The sequence below is a fragment of the Bos javanicus genome, chromosome 3 (assembly GCF_032452875.1).
Source record: "Bos javanicus breed banteng chromosome 3, ARS-OSU_banteng_1.0, whole genome shotgun sequence".
Classification (NCBI taxonomy): domain Eukaryota; kingdom Metazoa; phylum Chordata; class Mammalia; order Artiodactyla; family Bovidae; genus Bos; species Bos javanicus.
Window position 1 is genome coordinate 25,077,024 of NC_083870.1, and position 24,834 is coordinate 25,101,857.

Sequence of the window (24,834 nt, forward strand, 5' to 3'; positions counted from 1 at the left end):
TCAGACTCTTTTCCAATGAGTCAACTTTTCGAATCAGGTGGCCAAAGTACTGGAGTTTCAGCCCCAGCATCATTCCTTCCAAAGAAATCCCAGGGCCGATCTCCTTCAGAATGGACTGGTTGGATCTCTTTGCAGTCCAAGGGACTCTCAGGAGTCTTCTCCAACACCACGGTTCAAAAGCATCAATTCTTCGGCACTCTTCACAGTCCAACTCTCACATCCATACATGACCACAGGAAAAACCATAGCCTTGACTAGATGAAACTTTGTTGGCAAAGTAATGTCTTTGCTTTTGAATATACTACCTAGGTTGGTCATAACTTATAGTACCCATAAAATCCTATATCATCCACTGTGATTTTTCTGATTATTTTGGTCCACAGTAGAATGTACCTCACTCCATCACTTACTACACCTCTATGAAGCTGAGGTCTTCATTTACATAAGAGGGATTACTGAATGAAGTTCACAGCACAGTGGACATGGCCCTGGAGTCCTGAGCTCATCCTGTTCCAGCCTCCAGGGGCAACCAGCAGGGATGGCAGCAGCAGGAGGCAGAGGGGAAGCAGGAGCCACTGAGACGAGGAGGTGCACATATGCCTGTAGACTGTGGACCTAACAGGAGAGTTCCCAGACAAGATGGTAGAGTACAAGGACCTGAGCTAACTTCTTTTCACAAAAACACCAAACTCACAACTAACCACTGAACAACCATTGACATAAAAAAAAAAAAAAAAAAGATATTCTACTTTCAAAAACAAAGAAGCCACGAGATGTTAGGAAGTGTACATTCATGATATCAAATTCCAGACCCACAAACTGAAAAATAATTGTATCTCAGAGGTTCTCCCACAGGAGAATTCTGAACCCCAGGTCAAGCTCCCTAGTTTGTGGGTATGACATCAGGAGGAATCCCCAGAGCACTTAGCTTTGAAGGGGTTTGATCACAGGAACTTCACAGGACTGAGGGAAACAGAAACACCACTACTGGAGGGCACACAGAGGTTTCAAGCACACTGGGAGGGACCCGGGGGTAAAAGCAGTGACTTCATAAGAGCCAAACCTGGCCAAACCTACCTGCAGGTCTTAGAGGGTCTTCTGGAGATGTAGGGAGTGGCTGTGGATCACTTCAGGGACAAAAACACTTGTGGTGGATGTACTGGGGAGCACTCATTGGCAAAAGCAATCCTGGAGGCTGACATTTTGAAGCCAAGACCTGGTCCCAACCAATAGCCCAGAGGCTCCAGTGCTGTGATGTCTCAGGCCAAACAACCAATAAGGCAGGAACACAGATCCACCCATCTGGAGACAGGCTACCTGAAGTATTCCTGAGCCCACAGCTGCCTCTAAACACACACCTTGACACAGTCCTGTCCACCAAAGGGACAAAACCCAGTTCCATCCACCAGTGGCAAGTATCAGGCCCTCCCAACAGGAAGCCTGCACTAGCCTTTTAGACCAGCCTCACCCACCAGGGGGCAGACACTAGAAGCAAGAGGAACTTGCTATCTGCTACCATAATTCCGCTACCTGTGTGACCTCAAACACAGAAAATTAACAAAAACAAGACAGCAGAGGAATATGTTCTAGATAAAGAAACAGGATAAAATCCCAGAAGAAGAACTAAGTGAAGTGGAGATAGGCAATATAGCTAAAAAAGAATCCAGAGTAATGACAATAAAGATGATCCAAGATCTCAGAAAAAGAATGGAGGTACAGACCAAGGAGATACAAGAAATGTTTAACAAACAGCTAGAAAATTCAAAGAACAGAGATGAAAAAGGCAATAACTGAAATGAAAAATACACTGGAAGCAATCAGCATGACAATAAACGAGGCAGAAGAACAGATAAGTGAGTAGTCTCAGAATGGTGGACACAGAATGGTAGAAATCACTGCAAAAGAACAGAATAAAGGAAACAAAAGAAATGAGGACAATGTAACAGACCTCTGGGACAACATTAAAAGGATCTACATTTGCATTATAGGAGTCCCAGAAGGAAAAAAGAGAGAGAAAGGACCTGAGAAAATATTTGAAGAGGTAATAGCTGAAAACTTCCTTACAGTCCCATACAGGATAAACCCAAGGAGGAACATGCTGAGACACATATTAATAAAATTTACAAAAGTTAAAGACAAAGAAAAAATATTAAGAGCAACAAGGGAACAGCAACAAGTAATACACAAGGGAATCCTTACAGGTTATCAGCTGATTTTTCAGCAGAAACTCTGCAGGCCAGAGGGAGTGGCATTAGATATTTAAAGTGATGAAAGGGAAAAACTTACAACCAAGAACATTCTATCCAACAAGACTCAGGCTCAGAAGCAACAGAGAAATCGAAAGCTTTATAGACAAGCAAAAACTGATACAATTCAGCACCACTAAACCATCTTTACAACAAATGCTTACAGGAATTTCTCAAGAAGGAAGAGAAAAGGCCACAACTAGAAATAAAAAAATTACAAATGAGAAAGCTCACCAGTAAAGGCAAACATACAGTAAAGGTGGGAAATCATCCATATACAAATTAGACATGGAAACCAACAACTGTAAAAACAGAAGACTACAAATTGAGGATATTGGAAATGCATCTGAAATTAAGAGACCAGCAACTTAAAACAACCTTGACTGCTAAATCAAAATCTCATGGTAACTGCAAACCAACAATCTACAATTGATACACACACAAAAAAAGAATAAAAATCCAAACACAATACTAAAGATAGTCATCAAATCACAAAAGAAAAGAACAAAAAGGAAAGGAATGAAAAGTATCTACAAAAACAATCCCCATGCATATTGGTAATTACCTTAATTTTAAATGGATTAAATGCTCCAACCAAAAGACACAGACTGGATGAATGGATACAAAAACAAGACCCATAAATATGCTGTCTACAAGAAACCCACTTCAGACATAGGGACACATACAGAGTAAAATTGCAGGGATGGGAAAAGACATACCATGCAAATGGGAATCAAAAGAAAAAGAAAGCTGGAACAGCACTACTTGTATCAGACAAAACAGACGTTAAAATAAAGACTGTTAAAAGAGACAAAGAAGGACACTACGTAATGATCAATGGATGAATTCAAGATGATATAACAATTATAAAATAATTGAACATCATTAAATATAACATGTAAATATTGTAGGACCAAAATAGGAGTACCGTAATATATAAGGCAAATGCTAATAGCCATAAAAATAGAAATAAATGATAACACAGTAATAGTGGGGGATTTTAACACCTCACACAGGTCAATAGATAGATCATCCAGACAGAAAATCAATAAGGAAACAAAGATTTTAAATGATACATTAGACTAGATGGACTAATTGATATTTATAGGTCATTCCATCAACAAACAGAAAAACATACATTCTTCTCAACAGCATATATAGAACATTCTCCAGGATAGATCAGATGCTGGGTCATAAAGCAAGCCTAGAAAAACTTAAGGAATCTGAAACCACATCAAGTTTCTATTCTGACCACAGCATTCCTGGAAAGTCCCATGGATGGTGGGCTGCAGTCCATGGGGTCTCTGAGGGTTGGACACGACTGAGCGACTTCACTTTCACTTTTCACTTTCATGCATTGGAGAAGGAAATGGCAACCCACTCCAGTATTCTTGCCTGGAGAATCCCAGGGATGGGGAGCCTGGTGGGCTGCCTTCTATGGGGTCACACAGAGTCGGACATGACTGAAGTGACTTAGCAGTAGCAGCACAAGAAAAAAACTGTAAAAATTATAAACATGTGGAGCCTAAAGAATATGCTACTAAACAACCAATAGATCACTGAAGAAATCAAAGAAAATCAAAAGATACCTAGGGAAAAATGAAAACACAACAAACCAAAACCTTTGGGATATCGTAAAGCCAGTTCTAAGAGGGAAGTTTACAACAATAAAATCTTACCTCAGGAAACAAGAAAAATCCCAAATAAACAACTTAATCTTACACCTAAAGCAACTAGAGAAAGAACAAACAAGACCAAAACTTAGCAGAAGAAAATAAAGATCAGAGCAGATATAAATGAAATAAAGATGAAGAAAACAACAACAAAAAAATCAGTGAAACTAAAAGTGGGTTCTTTGACAAGATAAACAAAATGGATAAACCTTTAGACAGACTCATCAAGAAAAAAAGGGAGAGGACTCAAATTAATGAAATCAGAAATGAAAAAGGAAGTTACAACTGAGACCACATAATACAAAGGCTCACAGGAGACTACTAAAAGCAACTATATGGAAATAAAACAAACAACCCAGAAGAAATGGACAAATTCTAGAAAGCTACCATCTCCCAAACTGAACCAGGAAGAAATAGAAAATACGAACAGACCAATCACAAGTATTGAAATTGAAACTGTGATTTTAAAATGTGCAATAAGCAAAAGTTCAGGACCAGATGGTTTCACAGGAGAATTGTATCCAGCATTTAGAGAAGAGTTAACAGCTATCCTTCTGAAACTACTCCAAGAAATTGCAGAGGAAGGAATACTCTCAAACTCATCCTATAAGGCCACTATCAACCTAATACCAAAACCAGACTGAGATACCACCAAAAAAAAAAAAAAAAAGAAAGAAAATTACAGACTTTTTTATCACTGATGAACAGTCACAAAAATTCTGAACAAAATACTAACCTGAATACAACAATACATTAAAAGGATCATACACCATGATTAAGTGGGATTTATCCCAGGGATGCAAGGATTCTTTAACATTCACAAGTCAGTTTACCATACCACATTAACAAACTAAATAATAAAAACCATATGATCATCTCAATAGATTCAAGAAAAGCTTTTGACAAAATTCAATACCTATTTATGATTTTTAAAAAATCTTCAGAAATTGGGCAAAAACAGAACCTACCTCAACATAATAAAGGCTATATTTGAGAAACCTGGGCTTCCCGGGTAGCTCAGCTGGTAAAGAATCTGCCTGCAATGCAGGAGGACTCAGTTCAATTCCTGGGTTGGGAAGATCCCCTGGAGAAGGGATAGGCTACTCATTCCAATATTCTCAGGCTTCCCTGGTAGCTCAGACGGTAAAGAATTCACCTGCAATGCAGGAGACCTGGTTTGAGAAGATCCCCTGGAGGAGGGCATGGCAACCGACTCCAGTATTCTTGCCTGGAGAATCCCCATGGACAGAGGAGCCTGGATGGCTATAGTCCATGGGGTTGCAAAGACTTGGACATGACTGAGCAACTAAACAGACTTGAGAAATCCACAGCTAACACAGCACTCAATGGTGAAAAGTTCAAAGCATTTCATCTAAGAAACAAGACAAAGATGCCCACTCTTGCCACTTTAATTAAACATAAAAGCAGTTTTTTGATCCATGATCAACAGGCACATGAAAATATATTCCAACATTGCTAATTATTAGAGAAATGCAAATACCTACAATGAGATAGCACCTCACATCAGTCAAAAAGTCTATGCACAAGAAATGCTGGAGAGGGTGTGGGGAAAATGGAACCCTCCTACACTGTGGGTGGGAATTTAAATTGGGACAGCCACTATGGAGAACGGTACAGAAGTTTTTTTAAAAACATTAAAAATAGAGCTACCATAAGACCCAGCAATCCCACTCCTGGCCAAATATTCAGAGAAAAGCACATTTCAAAAAATACAGGCACCCAAATGTTCATTGCTACACTATTACAATAGTCAATATACGGAAGCAACATAAATGTCCATTGATAGGTGAATGGATAAAGAAGATAGGGTACATATACACAATAGAATATTATTCAGTCATAAAAAAAATGAATGAAATAATGCCATGCACAGCAATATGAAATGATCTAGAGATCATTATGGGAGAAGGCAATGGCACCCAACTCCAGTACTCTTGCCTGGAAAATCCCATGGACGGAGGAGCCTGGTAGGCTCCAGTCCATGGGGTTGCTAAGAGTCGGACACGACTGAGCGACTTCACTTTCACTTTTCACTTTCATGCATTGGAGGAGGAAATGGCAACCCACTCCAGTGTTCTTGCCTGGAGAATCCCAGGGACGGCAGGGCCTGGTGGGCTGCCGTCTATGGGGTCGCACAGAGTCAGACACGACTGAAGCAACTTAGCAGCAGCAGCAGCAGAGATTATCATACTCAGTAAAATCAGAGAAAGATAAATATCTTATTAAATCATTCATATGCATAATCTAAAAAATGATACAAATTAATTTACAAAACAAAAACAGACTTACAAACTTAGAAAACAAATTTAGGCTTACCAAAGGGGAAGGTGGGGAGTGGGACAAAATAAGAGGTGGGGATTAACATGTACTCACCAATACATATAAAATAAACAATCAGCAAGGATCTATAGCACAGAGAACTATACTCAATATGCTAATAACCTATATGAGAAACAAATCTGAAAAAGAATAGAAATTTGTATCAGTTCGGTTCAGTTGCTCAATCCTGTCTGACTCTTTGCGACCCCATGAATTGCAGCATGCCAGGCCTCCTTGTCCATCACCAACTCCCGGAGTTCACTCAGACTCATGTCCATCGAGTCGGTGATGCCATCCAGCCATCTCATCCTCTGTCATCCCCTTCTCCTCCTACCCCCAATCCCTGCCAGCATCAGAGTCTTTTCCAATGAGACAACTCTTCGCATGAGGTGGCCAAAGTATTGGAGTTTCAGCCTCAGCATCAGTCCTTCCAATGAACACCCAGGACTGATCTCGTTTAGGATGAACTGGTTGGACCGCCTTGTAGTCCAAGGGACTCTCAAGAGTCTTCTCCAACACCACAGTTCAAAAGCATCAATTCTTCTGTGCTCAGCTTTCTTCACAGTCCAACTCTCATATCCACACATGACTACTGGAAAAACCATAGCCTTGACTAGACGGACCTTTGTTGGCAAAGTATTGTCTCTGCTTTTTAATATGCTATTTAGGTTGGTCATAACTTTCCTTCCAAGGAGTAAGCATCTTTTAATTTCATGGCTGAAATCACCATCTGCAGTGATTTTGGAGTCCCAAAAAATAAAGTCTGACACTGTTTCCAATGTTTCCCCATCTATTTCCCATGAAGTGATGGGACCAGATGCCATGATCTTTGTTTTCTGAATATTGAGCTTTAAGTCAACTCTCCTCTTTCACTTTCATCAAGAGGCTTTTTAGTTCTTCTTCCACTTTCTGCCATAAGGGTGGTGTCATCTGCATATCTGAGGTTATTGATATTTCTCCCGGCAATCTTGATTCCAGCTTGTGCTTCTTCCAGCCCAGTGTTTCTCATGATGTACTCTGCATAGAAGTTAAATAAGCAGGGTGACAATACACAGCATTGATGTACTCCTTTTCCTATTTGGAACCAGTCTGTTGTTCCATGTCCAATTCTAACTTGCTTCCTGACCTGCATATAGGTTTCTCAAGAGGCAGGTCAGGTGGTCTGGTATTCCCATCTCTTTCAGAATTTTCCACAGTTAATTGTGATCCACACAGTCAAAGGCTTTGGCATAATCAATAAAGCAGAAATAGAAATAGATGTTTTTCTGGAACTCTCCTGCTTTTTCGATGATCCAGCAGATGTTGGCAATTTGATCTCTGATTCCTCTGCCTTTTCTAAAACCAGCTTGAACATCTGGAAGTTCACAGTGCACATATTGCTGAAGCCTGGCTTGGAGAATTTTGAGCATTACTTTACTAGTGTGTGAGATGAGTGCAATTGTGCGGTAGTTTGAGCATTCTTTGGCATTGCCTTTCTTTGGGATTGGAATGAAAACTGACCTTTTCTAGTCCTGTGGCCACTGCTGAGTTTTCCAAATTTGCTGGCATAGCTAAATCACTTTGCTGTACACCTGAAACTAACACAATATTGTAAATCAAATATATTATAAATTTAAAAAATAGGGATTTTTATCCCTGTTTTATAGGATTTCTTAGAGGATCTCAGATAATATTTTTAAAAGAAAACATAATGATAACAAATACTTAAGCACAACTTCTAGGATTTAAACCCAAGAGGCTCCTGAGACTATATATCCTTATACGAAATATACTATTGATATATTAGTAAGCAAAAGATGGCACTTGAGGGCTGCTATTATTAACTTTTACCATGTCTATCTACTGAATTTATCATGAATGCATTTTTTATTTTAATAAAGATTTTTATCTGAGAACAGGGACACTTTTTCTTTTCCTTCTATAGTATGTGTCTGCATGCTGCTACTGCTAAGTCGCTTCAGTTGTGTCCGACTCTGTGTGACCCCATAGACAGCCGCCCATTAGGCTCCTCTGTCCCTGGGATTCTCAAGGCAAGAACACTGGAGTGGGTTGCCATTTCCTTCTCCAATGCATGAAAGTGAAAAGTGAAAGTGAAGTCTTTCAGTCACGCCCAACTCTTAGCAACCCCATGGACTGCAGCCTACCAGGCTCCTCCGTCCATGGGATTTTCCAGGCAAGAGTACGGGAGTGGGGTGCCATTGCCTTCTCCAATGTGTCTGCATAGGAGGCACTTAACTAATATTTGCTGCATAAGTGAATAAATGATTAAACCTATTTCAGAGACATTATTTACCTGGTTAAAATTACTGTTTTATCTCTCACTGCATCCTTCTTGGAAAAAATCATAGAGTGCCTGATTCTTGTTCAAATATAAATTCCCCCAAGAAAGGGAACTTCCTGTGGCTGCTGAGGAGAAGCCGAAACCCCAATCCTGATTGCAGCAAGCAGAGATTCAGAGAGAAAATAAGGTTCTGATGACCACAAAAAGTTCAAGACTCTGGATGTGTCTGAAGCATAAACTGCTAAGCCAACAAGCAATAAATGCAGCAAAAACTTGTTGCAAGTTGACTGAAGTTTTTTTTTTCCTCTGTAACATTTTCATTCTGTAACATTTTCATTCTGTAACATCTAGAGCTGGCTGGCTATGACCTAACTGGACTAGCAGTGTCAAAGGACTTCTGTGCAATATTTAGCATTTCCAGTGACTTAGGCATTGAGGCTGGATATTTTGTTTCCTAAAAAACAGTTTCCTTTACCTTAACATACTTATCCCAATAATTGTGTCATCTCTGCTTCTCAACCAGAAACTCTCTCAGTTCTGGACATTGTCAGGTTATGTCTCTTACTCACTAAAGACAGACTTCCTTCTGTCTTTATTTGGGGACTTCCTCCTGATTCATACTGGGGCCAAACTATAAAGTCAGGAAGACAGACCCAATCCTTTATGTGGGAAGTTAGAATAATAAGAATCCTGTCTCCTCTCTTAGTCTTGGACTGGTCTCAAACCCCACCATTACTTTGTCAACCTTTGCTCCAAGAGCCAAGGCAGTTTTCCACATGGCATTATGTAAATATATCACACATATTTTCTAAAACTGTGGTGTATTAATCCAGAGAGTTACCTGTATTTTCATGAAAATACCTACATCAATATATATTTTGCCTTTCAAGTTTTAAATGCCATTTTCATATAATTAAGTACAAAGATCTTGAATGTTAAGGTTATAAGAAAGTTTTTCCTTTTATATACTTTTAATCAACTTTATTGAGTTATACTTAATACAAAATATGATTCAACAATTTAAAATGTACATTTCAATGATTTTAGACAAGTGCATATAATCATGAAACCATCACAACAATCACGAAACAGAATATTCCCGTTACTTAAGAGCTCTGTCATACTCTTTTGCACTCAAAACCATTGCTGTCAATTCTGGCATCTAAAAACCACTAACATATTTTGAGACATTATATTTTTGCCTTTTGCAGAAACACGAATAAATGGAATCATATAGCAGTCTTTTGTATCTAATTTATTTCACTTAGTATGATGATTTTGCGCTGAAGAATTGATGCTTTTGAATTGTGGTGTTGGAGAAGACTCTTGAGAGTCCTTTGGACTGCAAGGAGATCCAACCAGTCCATTCTGAAGGAGATCAGCCCTGGGTGTTCTTTGGAAGGACACTGAAACTCCAGTACATTGGCCACCTCATGCGAAGAGTTGACTCATTGGAAAAGACTCTGATGCTGGGAGGGATTGGGGGCAGGGGGAGAAGGGGACGACAGAGGATGAGATGGCTGGATGACATCACCAACTCGATGGACGTGAGTTTGAGTGAACTCTGGGAGTTGGTGATGGACAGGGAGGCCTGGCGTGCTGTGATTCATGGGGTTGCAAAGAGTCGGACACGACTGACCGACTGAACTGAACTGATGATGATTTTTGTATTTATCCACAATTTTTTATATCAATAGTGCACTCTTTGGGACTCTCAGGAGAGAGAGAAAGTATAAATGACAATTTGTTTATCCATTAACTAGGTAACAGACATTTGAGTTGTTTCTGTTTTGACTATTATGAATAATGCTACAATGGCTACATAAATATAAGTCTTTGTGTGATCATACATGTTTAATCTCTCTTGGGCAAACAGCTAACGGTAAAACTGAAGGTTCAATACAGTAGGTGAATGTTTAACTTTTGAAGAAACCATCCAATTGTTTTCCAAAGTAACTGTACCATTCCGTAATCCCTCCAAAAACATAAAAGAGTTCAGGCTGCTCTACCACATCCTCATAACATTCCAAGATTTGGTACTGCCTATCTTGTTAAACCTAATTCATTACAATGGATGTGTAGTATGTCACAGTGATTTCAATTTGTATTTTTTTTTTATTTTATTTTTAAACTTTACATAATTGTATTAGTTTTGCCAAATATCAAAATGAATCCGCCACAGGTATATATGTGTTCCCCATCCCGAACCCTCCTCCCTCCTCCCTCCCCATACCATCCCTCTGGGCGGTCCTAGTGCACCAGCCCCAAGCATCCAGCATCGTGCATCGAACCTGGACTGGCAACTCGTTTCCTACATGATATTTTACATGTTTCATTGCCATTCTCCCAAATCTTCCCACCCTCTCCCTCTCCCACAGAGTCCATAAGACTGTTCTATACATCAGTGTCTCTTTTGCTGTCTCGTACACCGGGTTATTGTTACCCTTTTCTAAATTCCATATATATGCGTTAGTATACTGTATTTATGTTTTTCCTTCTGGCTTACTTCACTCTGTATAATAGGCTCCAGTTTCATCCACCTCATTAGAACTGATTCAAATGTATTCTTTTTAATGGCTGAGTAATACTCCATTGTGATATGTACCACCGCTTTCTTATCCATTCATCTGCTGATGGACATCTAGGTTGCTTCCATGTCCTGGCTATTATAAACAGTGCTGCGATGAACATTGGGGTACACGTGTCTCTTTCCCTTCTGGTTTCCTCAGTGTGTATGCCCAGCAGTGGGGTTGCTGGATCATAAGGCAGTTCTATTTCCAGTTTTTTAAGGAATCTCCACACTGTTCTCCATAGTGGCTGTACTAGTTTGCATTCCCACCAACAGTGTAAGAGGGTTCCCTTTTCTCCACACCCTCTCCAGCATTTATTATTTGTAGACTTTTGGATCGCAGCCATTCTGACTGGTGTGAAATGGTACCTCATAGTGGTTTTGATTTGCATTTCTCTGATAATGAGTGATGTTGAGCATCTTTTCATGTGTTTGTTAGCCATCTGTATGTCTTCTTTGGAGAAATGTCTATTTAGTTCTTTGGCCCATTTTTTGATTGGGTCATTTATTTTTCTGGAATTGAGCTGCAGGAGTTGCTTGTATATTTTTGAGATTAGTTGTTTGTCGGTTGCTTCATTTGCTATTATTTTCTCCCATTCTGAAGGCTGTCTTTTCACCTTGCTAATAGTTTCCTTTGATGTGCAGAAGCTTTTAAGGTTAATGAAATAAATACCTTTACATGTGCTTATATGTCATTTATATATCTTCTCTGCAAGTGTCTAGTCAAATCTCTCTTGCCTGTTTTTTAATTGGTTTGTCTCATTAAGTGTAAGAGTTCTTTATATATTCCAGATACAAGCTATAGTTTTTTGTTTTGCAAATATTTTCTTCCTCTCTGTGGCTTACCTTTTGATTTTTTCATAGTATCTTTGGAGAGCAAAGCTTTTGAATTTTGAAGAAATCAAATTCACCCATTTTTTTTTCTTTTTGATTAGTGCTTTTATATCCTATTTAAGAAATCTTTCCCTTACCAAAGGTCACATAGGTTTTCCTCTTATGTTCTCTTCTACTAGTGTTACAGTTTTAGCTATTACATTTAGATAATTGGTTCACTTTTGGGCTAATTATTTCATATATGGTACAAAGTGATGGTCTAGGTTTATGTTTATACGTCTGGCTATCCAAATATTCCAACAATAATCTGGGCAGCATAGGTAATTTCTCTGCCATTCCCTGAGCTGGAACAATACCTTCTCCAATGAGATCTGAACTCCAGGCTTGAGGAGTGATTCCCCCCTCAAAGTTTATCTTTAATTAGAAAGTTTTCCTTAGCTCTTAGGGTGCTATCCAGCACTCCCTGTACATCATATATTTGCTATTTTCTTGTGGCCTAATAGTTCTTTATACTAAACCAAAGCAATAGACTGAAATCAACCAAGAATTATACCTAATTTTGTTGGACTGTTTTTTTCCTGATGGAACTGACCCTTTTACCATTATGAAATATTCCTGAAATATTCCTCTAATAATACTATCTAAGTCCATTTTGTGTAACACAAACACAGCCATGCCACACCATATTTCTTATGTGTAATGATTGCATGCTACATCTTCTTCAACTGCATTACTTTTAATTGTCATCCTTAAGTGTCTCACTTATAAAAAGTACGTATTTGGTTTACTTTCAAATACAGTTACCAATATGGTTAGTTTTAGTTTTATTTTCTATTTATGACATTTATTAGTTATTACAGTCATTCCTTTTTAATCTTTTCTCTCCTTTTCAATATTCTATGGATTGTATATTTTTTGGTATTTATTACCTTCTCTACAGTCCTGTTAACTATAGCTTTGTGTGTTTTTTTAAGTGATTTCTCAGGGTTTTCAATCTTTCATAATCTCCTAGTAGTTAATATCAAATCACTTCGGGTACAATGTAAGGTCCTTAACAACAGTATGCAATAATTATCCTTCTCTCATTACTTTTGCTATTCTTATATATTTTACTTCTAAACATGTTGTATATCCCACAATACATTGTTATTATTTTTGCTTTCATTAGACAACACTCTTGAGAAATTAGGAAATGAAAAAAATATATCTTCTCTATTTACCCACATACTTGTCATTCTCAGTACTCTCTGTAGATGTGAATTTCCATGTTGTATCATTTTTCTTCACTCTGAGGAGCTTCCATTAATGATTTGAATACTGCAGGTCTCCTGAAAAGTAAATCCCTCCACTGTTTAACCAAAACTGTTTTTATTTCACTCTAATTTTGAGAAATATTTTCATTGGAACTGAAATTCTAGGTTGGCTCTTTTCCTAGCAATTTAAAGATCTCATTCCATTATCTTCTGGCTTCCATAATTTCTGATGAGAAGTTATTAGTAAGCCTTTTGGTTCTTCTGCTATATTTGTCTTTTTCTCTGCTCTTAAGATCTTCCCTTTATCGTTGGTTTTCAGCAATTTTGTTGTGCATGTCTATCTGTATGTCTGTTTACAGTGCTTGGGGTCCACAGAGCATCTTTGATCTGTCAGCTTATATTTTTGACAAATGTGGAAAAAATTCTACTATTAACTTTTTTAATATTCTTTTCCATGTCAGTCTCTTTTCCTTCTAGCTCTCTAATTACAGGTATGTTTAAGATACTTTAATATTTCCCACAAGTCACTAATGGCTCTGTTCTCTGTTTCTGCTTCAAATCCACTAATATGTTCTTCTATAGTGTCTAATGTGATAACAAGCCCATTAAGCAAATTTTCACTGTAGATATTGCTTCTACAGTTCTAAAATTTCCATTTGGTTCCTTTGGTTAATTGTCATTTCTCTATTGAGATTTTTATTTCATTCCTATTTATGACCAAAATTTTCTTTTAAATCCCTGTATTTATTTATAATAGATATTTAGTCTTTGTATATTAATTCCATCAATTCTTTTCTCTTTTCTTATACAGAGTACTTCCCTTGTGGCTCAGCTGGTAAAGAATCTGCCTGCAATGCAGGAGACCTGGGTTTGATCCCTGGGTCAGGAAGATCCCCTGGGGAAGGGAAAGGCTACCCACTCCCGTATTCTGGTCTGGAGAATTCCATGGACTGTATAGTCCATGGGGTCACAAAGAGTCAGATACAACTGAGCAACTTTCACTTTCACTTTCTAGAGAATGCTAGTTTCAACTCTATTTGTGGATGTCTAAGGAATGACTACATCAGAAAGGGATAGCTAATGTCCATAAACAAATTCCCTACCAACCGTCTTGGGGCAGATGGCACTTATGTCTCCTATTTTTCTGCAGAAAGGAATGAAAGCTGAGATTACCACACAGGCCCTGATGCTCCCTCAGAAACCTCCTTAGACCTAAACTTTGCTCCATTATAATGAGCTACAGAACAATCATTAGTATTATTTTCCATCATTATACTTGACATAAATAGGAATAAGCTTTTTCTTGTAAAGCACTTAATTAGATCTGAAATCCTCCCAATGGCCTGGAAAGAAGGGTATCATTACCCTTACTTCTTAAAAAACTATCTCCTATCTCAGGTTCACAGAAGTTCCAAACATGCATATTTGTCTGTAAATATTATGCATTTGGCATTAAGTAAACTGCATCTTGTCTCTGGGTGGTGTGTCTATGAATGTTCACCTAAGACCCACTATATGCACTGAAACATGTATATTATCATATGTGAAATAGATGGCTAGTCCAGGTTCGATGCATGAGACAGGGTGCTCAGGGCTGGTGCACTGGGATGACCCTGAGGGACGGGATGGGGAGGGAGGTGGGAGGGAAGTTCAGGACGGGGAACACAGGTACACCCGTGGCTGATTCATATCAATGTATAGCAAAAACCACTACAATATTGTAAACTAATTAGCCTCCAATTAAAATAAATAAATTTTTTAAAGGAAATAAAAGACCCACTATGTAACATGAGTGAAAGTCTCTCAGTCATATCTGACTCTTTGCAACCCCATGGGCTATATATAGCTCACCAGGCTTCTCTGTCCATGGAATTCTTCAGGCAAGAATACGGGAGTAGGTTGCCATTTCCTTCTCCAAGACCCACTATGTGGTCCTGATGTAATGCATGATCAATGTCTTTTATAAACTTAGGTATCCCTGGATCAGATGAGTAACACTGATTTCTGTTGGACTCATCAGGCATCTTGTATAAGCCACTTAATTGTTACATATATTCTGATTCTATTTATGATAATCATCTCTCCCCTCAATTACTCTTTCTTATTTATTCAGAAAGTATACTGAAAGAAGGCCTGGACTCACAAGGCTCTCTACTTCTACATGGCACCCTTACAATCAAGAAGAAGAAAAACTCCCTGAAGGTTTTATAATTCTAGGCATAATTTATGCAGATATAAATGCAGAGATCCACCTCTAATTTAGAAGAATAAAAGCTACCCAAAATGCATTTGGTCTCTGATGTCAACAATTCTTTCTACACATTTCTATACAGCCATGTAGCAACTTTAATGTAGGTCAGTTATCATATAGTCTTTCTTAATGGAGAAAGAAAATAAGTCCAGTTTCCCAGGCCATGAAATACATGTTTCTCTGGAAGTATTTCTTCAGAAAAGGGTCCTTCTCACCCAAGACCTCCCATGGGATTCAGTTCTTAAACTGTCTTACACACACGTGTACCTGATTCAGTCTGACTAGATAAAGCTCAAGGGCCCACTACCCAGAGTTCCAACTCCCCTAGAAAGGCTGTAAAACACATACACTTTAAACCATGCTCTTCCCGGCTGTGAAATCTTCCCCACACATATTAGAAAGGTTTTTTAAGAAATCCTTACACACATAAATCAGTTGACGCCTCAACCTTAGCAAGACCTGGAAGGTTGTAGGTTAGAGTCCATTCTGTAAGACTGGCTCTTGCTTTGCAGTGAGGTTAGGCCATTAGATATTCTAATGAGTGCCCAACTTGTACATTCCCATTAAAGATTAATTTGGCTGCCTTGCAACGTCTGTGTTCTGCTGACGCCTATCTGTTCCCCAGACTGCAGGGCCAAACTCATCCATCATCACAGACAGACACTTGGAAGCCACCCCTTGCTGTTGCTTCAAAATATCAAAGAATGAGTCATCTCAGGCAAGGGAGATTCCTAGAGTGGCCTGCCCCAGGGGCTTCTTCTCAAAAGCCTTTCTCAGGTCCCCCACTTGCCTTTTGGGGTTGAATCTTATGAAGACACCATCACAGCTGAGTCCTTGAAAGCACAGCAAATGGAGCATGCTGAAAGGTGGCTTTAAGGAGGCATTACAGCCACCTGGAATCTGGAGACATTTCTGCCATAGTTCCCTACCCAAAATAGCAATTGGTGAAATTTAACCTGAGAACTGTTGTCAAAAACAAGTGTGAGTATTTTAGTTAATGGAAGCCATCCCAACTGTGGGTGTGGGTTCACCCCAAGGCCCAAGGGATTTGAAGAACTTAACTTCTCTCTGTTTGCTGAAAGAGTACTGCAGGTGAGCAGGAAGCTACTCTGAGTGTGCAGTTAAGAAAGTCTCCCAGGAAGCTGAGAGAAACCCATAAGGACTAGCAGTCTTCAGCATCAGAGACTCACACACTAGGTATACAGACCCCAAGAGGGCTCTTTGCATAGGGAGAGAGGATTGGTCTGGGTACAACTTGCTTGTGATGCCCAGATTCTCATAGAAAGAACACTGACTGCTATCATTTACACATGCCATAGACAGGACCCCACCTCTGATATAGGCAGCTATGAAATATATCCACATGTGTAACACACAGATCAAGAGAAGAAATACAACTGAAGATGAGATAGGCAATTTGGAAAGTTGGGAAGCTTCCTGACAACTGAGGTATTCAAGTCAAGGCTGGTAAACACTAGGATAAGAAAGTCATACAGAGGGTTCAAGCATCAAATGAGTCATTTTTTAAAAAGATTGTCTTTGTGGACCCTTCCAACTCAGATTCCACAGTCTACAAATTCTCCAATTAACAGGACATACCAAGCGACATACGCTACCTGCAAATGTGTACATCAAACCATTTACAAATATATACCACACATATGCTGTCTGCTTGCCTAAATATAAATGGGGCAATCTGCAATATAAACAAGCCTCAGAGTCATTTATACACTTTTACATAAGCGAACTTGCTTGTGTACAAAGGTGTGCGCATAGACAGGCTAGGATGACAAACGAGGCTGTAGAGACAATGTAACAGCTTGATCTGATAACTCCTAAAACTAAAATACAAAAAATTAAGTTTACAGCTCTTTTCCTTCTTCATTTTGTCAATGTTGAACTAAAATGAAGAACATCTCCCAAATAAAACCCTTGGGAAAAAATGAGAAAAAATGTAGATGAAGACTATGAAAGGTTGGGTAAGTACAGAGCATGGAAGAGCATGCTTCACTTCTCAGAAACATCACTGTATTTGTGAAAACACAGCAGGAGGCAGAGAAGGGGGCAAGAGCAGGAAATTGTGTTCAGTCGCTCAGTCATGGCTGACTCTTTGCGACCCCATGGACTGCAGCATTCCAGGCTTCCCTGTCCTTCCCCATCTCCTGGAGCTTGCTTGGAGGAAAGCCCTTCTCCAATTGCAACTGTCTTTTACACAAGGTAAAGGTGTTGAGTAGCCTTATGGATACAAGCATACAAGCTTATCCAGTCTTCCAGTACATCTGCTTCTGCTAGGCACCAAGTGATTTAATGTCCAGTCCACTCATTTTATTTACTGCCTCTTAATCTCTTTAAGTGGACCTCAGGGCTTTTGCACAAGCATGGATCAATGAAGGAGCATTCACTCCTCTCCTGCATCAGATGGAGAAGAAAGTTATGGGAAAGTAAAAAACAAAACAAAGAGATAACACAGTGAACAAAGCTTCAGTTTTCCCAGTATGACCTTGTTGAGAGAGCTAAGGAAAGCACCAGGATGTCCTTCTTACCTTTGAAAACTTTGGGGGAAATTAAATAAGGCAGAACTAATGGGGCAGACACCCTTGTGGACTATGCTATGCCTCCAAATCTGATTAGGAAGCGTTATGGACGGAGGAGCCTGGTAGGCTGTAGCCCACGGGTTGCAAAGAGTTGGACACGACTGAGCGACTTCACTTTCACTTTTCACTTTCATTCATTGGAGAAGGAAATGGCAACCCACTCCAGTGTTCTTGCCTGGAGAATCCCAGGGACGGGGGAGCCTGGTGGGCTGCCATCTATGGGGTCGCACAGAGTTGGACATGACTGAAGCAACTTAGCAGCAGCAGCAGCAGCAGCAGCATGCCAGCTGCCATGAGTTCTGTTTATTTCCTATGCTTGGAAAGCAAGGAGATCAAACCAGTAAATTCTATAGGAAATCAACCCTGAATGTTCATCAGAACTGTTGCTGAAGCTCCAATACTTCGGCCACCTGATACAAGGAGCTACCTCACTGGAAAAGACCCTGATGCTGGGAAAGATTGAAGGCAAAAGGAGAAGGGGGTTACAGGGGATGAGATTGTTAGATAGCATCACTGATTCAATAGACAGAATTTGAGAAACTCTGAGAGATACTGGAGGACAGAGGAGGCTGGTGTGCTGCATAACCATGGGGTTCTAAAGAGTCAGACATGACTTAGCAACTGAACAACAACTTTAAAATGTGTTTTGAGAAGGGGCTAAAACGCCCATCAAATAACCTTTACCTACTTTCATCTGGTAAGAGTGTTAGAAGCATATTTTAGAAACACATTCACCAATTACAAAACACAATTATATGAACTACTTTTATTGGTTATCATTCAACTTTAATGTGGCTTTTTAAAGCCCTGGTCAATATCGATATATTATACTGAATGATCTTAAATGCAATTATAATGAGAGCACTGACACAATAAACTATTTAAGTTTCAATACCAGAATTCACTATCTTTATTCTAGCCAGATCTATACAGTGAATTAGATCTGAATAACAAACAGGTTCACTACTGTCCCCAGTTATCTTGGACAATTGTATCAGGTATGCTGAATGACAAATATAACTAATGTCAATAGTAATACCTACCATTCATTCTAGCAGGCACTCTAAAGTTATCTCTAATTCTTATAACAACCCTGCAAATTTCTAGTACCCATTTTACAGAGAAGGGTACTGAAACACAGACATGTGGGGCTCCTTGACCAAAGCTTGTAAACTTTCTATATTACTCTCATCATCTCCTACTAAAATGTCCTGATTAAAATCAAAACCTAAACAGGATTTGTGTACACGCACCATTAGGTAGAGCTGGTGATCTAATATACAGCATAAGCTCTGACTTCATCACCCTTGGATAAGTTGAGGATCCATCAGCTACACCATTATGGCTCAGCAGAAATATAGATAAGGAGGTGGCAAAACTTTGGCAGCTGAGACCTTTTCTAAAGCACTAAACATATTTAAAGCAAAGTCCAAAGAGAAATATACTTAAGTTCTAAGATTATGGTTTTATAGGCTCTGATGATCTTACAGATTCCTTAAAAAATTCTCCCAAAGCAAGGAAGACCATAGGCTACTACCTCTCCAATCTATAAAGAGATATTAAGGTCCATATTGTCATGAAAGCTCACAGGAACACTTATCATAAAGTGTGTGATTTGAGATTCAAGTTGATCCAAATGCTTAGTTATCTAAGACTTAGCTATTACACTTAAAGTATGGTCAGTAGACCAGCAGCCTCAGCATCACCTAAGAACTTACTAGAAATGCAGAAATCTTAAGGCCTATCCTGGACCCACTGAATCAGAACCTATATTTTAAAAAGATCTTCAGTTTATTTACAGGTACATTAAAGTTTGAGAAGCATTACTCTTAGAGGCACTACTTACATGAAGAGTCTAAAATGCTGAATTCTGAACTAGACAGTTTATCTGGCAGGAAAGTGCAGTTGAAATGTTTTTTATCATATAGGTACAGGAACTGCTAAAAGGGAAAAAAGACATTTTTATTAAATTTAATCCCTAAAGAGTGTCCTGATTCACATTTTGTAAGGATCAAAACATCTTTAAATAATCCAGGCATTAGAAGGTCTAAATTTTACAGCCTAAATATAGTCTCAAAATGATTTGTAGAGTATTCATGGAAGGGCAATAAGTCTTGCTTCATTGGTCTCATGTCTGACCCTCAGTTTTCTGATTTTCTTGGGATTTAAATTTCATTATCAGTGTTACAGTTAAAAATATATTCAGGTCTTTGCATGACCTTTTCTCAAAGAATATAAATTTACCCTAAGAAGTACAGAATCTAACCAGCACTAAGAAATCATGTTTTATGGATTAAAGTGATGTGATAGCTTCAAAACACCAAGAATCCATGTTGTATGGATTAAGTAAAGTGATGCGATAACTATAAGTTGAACAAGGCAGTAAAAAAGATGAGCTCTTTCACAGAATCTACCTGTCTATAAGTATGAACAGCTGTCAAAATCATTAAGGCCAGCCCAGTCATAGCACTAACCTAGGAATGACCATCCTCGGGACCCTTGATGAGGCAATGCAGAGATGATCAAACAGAAGTAATTGTTCAATCCTCTAACAGCTCACCAACTACAGGAGATGAAATCACACATATGAATCTTTTGGAAAAAAATGGTATAAGACAGTAAAAATCTTCACCACATTATAAAAAGATAAAAGTATGATGGGAAGACCAGAAGTAGGGAAAAAAGGGAAAGAAGTGAAGAGAAAAAAAAAGAGAGAGAAAGATAGGAAGAGGAAGGAAGGAGAAAACAAAGGAATAAAGATACATGTGATTACTTTGAGCCAGATACTGTGGTGGGCCCTTCATTACATCTCAGATAACTACAGATGATACAATTGAGACCTAGAGTTTTAATTATTTTCCCAAGGTCAAACAGCTAATGTGTCCTAGTAGAGAATAGCTACTGAGTTCTAGTATTTTAACCTAAATTTGAAATCGTACCTTGACAGCATGGTTCTAAATGTGTACTGATTATAGAGCTACAGAAACCCTGCATTTTCAAACTGAAAAGAACCTTAGAGCAGAGCATTAAAAATACGAGGCTTCTACAGTTCAAGTGACTAGTGGAATTAAAATGACCAACTGGTAGGGATGTGACTGAGACTGAGCAGTAGGCAGGCAGAAAAGAAAGCAAGCAAGAAAGAATCAGAGCTTTTCTAGAATATATCATTATGCACAGCAGGAGGTTATTTGCAAAGAGCTTAACTGTTGAGCAACATGGTCACCACTCCGAGGGTCTGAGAGTTTGCTCTGAAGTTCAAAACCCGGTTTCTGCATGACTGAAACCAACTTAGGATTTGCAAGTGTCCAAAACTTAGCCATTCCTAAAACTTGTCCAGAGGAAATGGCTTAGCCAAAGTCAAATATGACTTCCTGTTTTAAAGAAATAAGGCTTAAACCGCTTGTTTAAAAGACTCATTGAATTTCTTGGCCAAGATACCACTTAAAAAAAAAAAAAAGAATCTATTTTGATGATATAAGTCTAATTGAATCAGAACCATATGGACTGCATTCCCCCTTTTAAACTACACATGAACTAGAAATTAAGTGTTCATGCTTCTCAAAGTAATTAATGATTCAATTGATTAAATATGATACTGGCCTTAAGTACCATGCTGAGCTCACACTGGCTCCATTTTGCAGGAATCAAGATACTTGCTGAATCCCAGACTCAGCTCACACACATTCCTATTTTGTCTCATGCAAGTTTTCTTTTGTTTGCTCTAAATAAAACCTACTCTTTACTAAGAAGCATGGGCAGCTTATTCACAATGCAACTGTTGTTTAGTTGCTAAGTCATGTCAGACTCTTTTGCGACCCCATGGACTGTAGCTTGCCAGGCTCCTCTGTCCATGGGGTTTTCCAGGAGAGAAAACAAGAAAAAAGCCCTGGAGTGGGCTGCCATTTCCTTTTCCATTACAATGCAAAGCTTCTGCTCAAATCCCTTTTCTTTTAGGTGTGCCCTAAAAGTGGGGGAGGAAGCACAGACTTTCCGCTCCAACTCCTGACTGGGTTGAGTTCTGGCAATAAAGGCAGAAGGCTGGATCCTGGGAAGCTTCAGGGAGGTGGGCACAGTATAACTAAAGTACCTCTCCACTCTCTACCATGCACAGGGCTATGGTCCCTGGAAAATAATATTCTCAGCCAACCTGGCTTAATGTATTTTTTAATCACCTCCCAGCCAACCCAGCTCAGAATCTTCACACCTGGCTTCATACCTAGCTGATCTCAGAGGAATGAAAAGTGAGCACTTCTCTTTCAGGGCCATTACTTGATATTTTGATCACTTCTTTTGATAAGGGCAACACTATTTCCTGAACTCTGACCTCTTTGCCAGACACCATACAGAGCATTTTACTAACAACCACCCTGAAAGGTGAAGTAGGTGTTATTAACCTCATTGAATAGATGAGGAAACTAAGACTTGAAGAAGTGGAGTCAGGTACTCATAGCCACACAGCTGAGAAGCAGCAGAGCTGTGATTTAGACCCAGATTCAAAACGACTTGAAAGCCTGCTTCCCTCTCTTTTAGGCATTGTTAAAGACTCACCTCAGCCTTCAGTCCTAACGGTCACTAGTTGAAGTGCTTTCTCACTGTCATTAACTCATTTTAGAAGTACAAGGAGGAACAAAGAGATGGGCTCGGTCACTGTCGCACATGTAGGACAAGAGTTATCAATTCTTACAGAACACCCTGCCCAAATTCTACCCAAAGAATCAAGATGCTATGGAAGTCATTCTTTTGGCACCTTCTCTAGCTTCTATAATTTCTGTGTATGATACTTTCTGCAAAATTCACAATTTTGAAAGAAAAGAAAGCAAAGATTTATGCATACATTATTGTATAGGTATAATATCTATTACTTCTAAAAGTTGTTCATTCATAAATCCTTGAGATAATTAATACATGTTGAAATTTAATATAATTATAGACTGATCTGTTTATAAATATGCTTTCAAAATTTACAATATCTCACAGTTCAGTCACTCAGTCATGTTCAACTCTTTGGGACTCCATGGACTGCAGCATGTCAGGACTCCCTGTCCATCATCAACTCCTGAAGCTTGCTCAAACTCATGTCTATCAAATCGGTGATGCCATCCAATCATCTCATCCTCTGTCATCCCTTTCTCCTCCTGCCTTCAATCTTTCCCAGCATCAGGGTCTTTTCAAGGAGTCAGTTCTTCGCATCACGTAGCCAAAGTATTGGAGTTTCAGCTTCAACATCAGTCCTTCCAATGAATATTCAGGACTGATTTCTTTTAGTATTGACTGGTTGGATCTCTTTGCAGTCCAAGGGACTCTCAAGAATCTTCTCCAGCACCACAGTTCAAAAGCAGCAATTCTTTGGTGCTCAGCTTTCTTTATAGTTCAACTCTCACATCCATACATGACTACTGGAAAAACCATAGCTTTGACTCAGTTCAGTTCAGTCGCTCAGTCGTGTCTGACTCCTTGCAACCCCATGAACTGCAGCAATACCAGGCCTCCCTGTCTATCACCAACTCCCGGCGTTCACTCAAACTCACATCCATCAGGTTGGTGATGCCATCCAGCCATCTCATCCTCTATCATCCCCCTTTCCTCCTGCCCCCAATCCCTCCCAGCATCAGAGTCTTTTCGAATGAGTCAACTCTTCGCATGAGGTGGCCAAAGTACTGGAGTTTCAGCTTTAGCATCATTCCTTCCAAAGAACACACAGGGCTGATCTCCCTCAGAATGGACTGGTTGTATCTCCTTGCAGTCCATGGGACTCTCAAGAGTCTTCTCCAACACCACAGTTCAAAAGCATCAATTCTTCGGTGCTCAGCCTTCTTCACAGTCCAACTCTCACATCCATACATGATGACCAGCTTTGATTAGACAGACCTTTGTTGGTAAAGTAATGTCTCTGCTTTTTAATATGCTGTCTAGGTTGGTCATAGCTTTTCTTCCAAGTAGCAAATGTCTTTTAATTTCAAGGCTGCAGTTACTATCTGCAGTGATTTTAGAGTCTAATTGGTCTACTACCTACATGCACATATACACATTACTCTATTGAATTATTTCTCACAGGAAAACCAAACATTTTTATATAGTTCACTCCCACATAAAATAAACGCACCCACATAAACACAAGGAAACAATATGCAAAATCATAATACAGAAGAGATTTGCAAATATACTCACAAATCTGTTAAAAGTGGAAAAATCACATGCTCATTCATACTTTACTTTCTCCCTCTCTCTTTCCCTCCCCTCCCCACTGTCTCTGAAAAACACACATGCACATCAAAATCTTCAAACAAATAACTTTTTCAAATTGAAATACTGAGCAGGGGAAACTCTTTTGACTGAAAATACCTCCTCTTACAGTTCTGAGAAATAAGAAGTCTCTATACAAACCAACAGGCACGCCATAGTGCGGCCACGAGGAGCCACCCCACGTCCGAGATCAGGGGCAGAAGCCGGAAGGACCCCATGCCCGAAGGGCGATGGCCAAGAGGAGTTACCCCACGTCCAAGGTCAGAGGCAGCGGCCGAGAGTACTAGACTGCGACGGCACAGGAACAGCCGAGAGGAGCTACCCAGCGTTCGAGGCCGGCGGGGGGCGGCCGGGAGGAGCAACCCATGCCCGAGGCCAGGGGCAGCGACGAGAGGAGTTACCCGGAACCGTGGCTGTGCGGGCGCAGGAAGGCCTAGAGGAGCTATCCCACATTGAAGGTCAGGAAGGGCGGCGGTGAGGAGATACCCCTCGTCCAAGGTAAGGAGCAATGGCTGCGCTTTGCTGGAGCAGCCGTGAAGAGATACCCCAG

At 39.5% G+C, this 24,834-nt stretch overlaps 1 long non-coding RNA gene across 2 annotated transcripts in view; it reads right to left on the bottom strand.

Annotated features, from left to right (window-relative positions):
* LOC133245302 (uncharacterized) overlaps positions 1-24,834 on the bottom strand; it is a 35,030-nt gene that overhangs the window by 5,044 nt on the left and 5,152 nt on the right. Inside the window, exons 2-3 of one of the 2 annotated variants that reach the window (XR_009735629.1) lie at positions 20,516-20,604; positions 19,888-19,978 (exon numbers count right to left, since the gene is read on the bottom strand). This is a non-coding gene — a long non-coding RNA (uncharacterized LOC133245302). Of the gene's footprint in view, positions 1-19,887; positions 19,982-20,515; positions 20,605-24,834 lie in introns of both variants that reach the window. The other variant, XR_009735628.1, reaches the window with a different exon arrangement.